Here is a 2,267-nt window from a genome sequence, read left to right on the forward strand (position 1 = left end):
GCATTTAAAAAAGTGTTTCTCATGTATTGGTGTTTCATCTTTAGAGAATTTTCTGTGTTTCTTGCCTTAATTTTTCATTGGGTTGTTTTGTTGATGTGTAGTTTTTGACTTCTTAGTTTATTCTCGATACTAATTCTCCTCTCTTTGTTCTGTATATTTAGTGTTTTTACTATGATATGTCATTGGGAGTTTCTTTTCTGATCTTGTCTATTTAGTGTTCCATGTGCTTCCTGTATTTGTATGGGGATGTCTTACCTTCATTTCAGGAAATTCTCTTCTACAATCCTGTTTAAGATCTGGTCAATATCATTAACTTGAAATTCTTCTCCTTCCTCTATTCCTATGATCCGTAAATTTGGTCTTTTCATGGTGTCCCATATCTCTTGCATATTCCATTCCTGTGTTTTGTTTTGTTTTTTTAATTTTTCATACTCTTTGCTTTCAGTGATCCAATCCTTCAACTTTGTCCTCCAGTATTGATATTCTGTTTTCCATTTCATTCATTCTAGAGGTGAGGCTTTCCCCTGTTGTTTCAAGTTGGCTTGTTGAGTTTTGTACTTCCTTCTTCATTTTTGCCTGAGTTTTCTTCAATGTTTCTATCTCTTTTGTGAATTCATTCAGAAGTTTATCCCTATCTTCTTTTTTCTCTTTGATTTGTTTGTTTATGTGTTTAAATTTGTTGCATTCCTTGATCATGTTTGTGATTGTTCTTTTAAATTCAATGTCCTGGGTTATCTCTAAGGGGTTCTCCTTGTACAACTCTTTGACAAGATTGGTGGGATTTGGTGGGGACATACTGTTTTGGTGTTCCATTTTATTATTCTTTCATTGTGGTTTAGGCATGTGAATTTCTTTTACTGTTTATGATTCTGATATGAGAATTAAGTTGAAGTTTGCTTCTGTTTGTATTATTGAGGTGCCTAGATCCTTTCTTCATTGGTTATGTAAAACTGGTTGGTACAGGGTTCAGGTTCTTTCAGATTTATTTTGGAGGGAAGTAATGGCTTCAGATCAGCTACTCAGGGGTACCCACAGAAGCCCAATTCAGGTTCCAATCAGGTACGCTCAGGCATCCTTCACCACATAGAGGCAGGATCCAGGGTCTATCAGGCAGTCCCGTGTGTTGTAAACCTTATGCCAGAGGGAGGGCAGAGGGAAGCCACAACTTGGCACTCTCTGGTGGTCTGCTGAGATCCCAGCCTTAGCCTACCAAAGCCAGATCTGCCTTGCGGCCTTGGGAGGGGCCTCATAAAATCCCAGGTAGGGGGATGGTATGGCGCAATGAGGGGAAGCTCACTACCACGTGGAGGCAGGATCCAGGGGCTGTCAGGCTGTCCCCTGGGTTGTCAGGCCCTCTGGTAGTTGGAGGCCAGAGGGAGGCCAGAACTTGGCACTCTCTGGTGCTCTGCTGAGCTCTAAACAGCTATCCAGATGGAAGTCTGAACAACCCTCTCAGGCTGTCCACTAGGATCTCCTACTTTTCTATTTCAATGAAGTGTATGTGGAAGTTGAGGAGAGGGAGAGTTATGTGCATGTGAGTGCAGGTGCCCATGGAGGCCAGAGGCATTGGATCTCCTAGAGCTGGAGCTGCAGGTCATTGTGAGTCTCCCAATGTGGGTGCTAGGAATTGAACTTGGGTCCTCTACAAGAGCAGTAATGCCCCTTACTGCTAAGCCATTTCTCCAGCCCATAATAATTCTCAATTAAATAGTTGTTGCAGGATCAAATGAAATGTCACATGTACACACCTGTAAACCCAGTACTTGAGAGACTAAGGCAGGAAGATTATGAGTTCTAGGTCAGAATGGGCTACTTAGCAAGACCCCGCTTAAAAAAATTTTTAATTGAAAAAAAAAAAAAAAAAAACGTGATGACTTTCATAGAATCTCATTTGGCTGATGATTGCTGTTGAGATACAGAAATCTGACTTCCAGGGAAAAAAAACTTTACCGAAAAAAAACTTTAATGAGAGTTTAGTGACAATTACATACAAAATCAGCAGACAGTTACCAGGTGAATTTTCGTGATGAATATTCACATTACTAAAGTGGGGCAACAAAACACATGCTTCCTGACAAGAACTGTGGAAAGCATTCAGGAGCATCTCTGAAGTCCCCTTTCAACACTGGTAAATTTGATTCCACTCAGGTCTTTAGTTTTAACTTCCAGTATGCCACAAATATCAGGATTGGAATAAATCCTGTAATCTGAGCACTCAAAATGCTGAGGCAGAATTACCGTGAGTCTGAGGCCAACCTGGACCACAT

At 40.7% G+C, this 2,267-nt stretch overlaps 1 non-coding gene across 1 annotated transcript; it reads left to right on the plus strand.

The window, feature by feature from the left end:
• The first annotated feature begins 1,863 nt into the window (after positions 1–1,863).
• LOC115070039 lies at positions 1,864–1,932 on the plus strand. The gene has a single exon (XR_003849243.1). It is a non-coding gene; the product is annotated as a small nucleolar RNA SNORD30 (small nucleolar RNA).
• The last annotated feature ends 335 nt before the right edge of the window (positions 1,933–2,267 follow it).

Source organism: Nannospalax galili, unplaced genomic scaffold (assembly GCF_000622305.1).
Source record: "Nannospalax galili isolate Female #2095 unplaced genomic scaffold, S.galili_v1.0 scaffold975, whole genome shotgun sequence".
Classification (NCBI taxonomy): Eukaryota; Metazoa; Chordata; class Mammalia; order Rodentia; family Spalacidae; genus Nannospalax; species Nannospalax galili.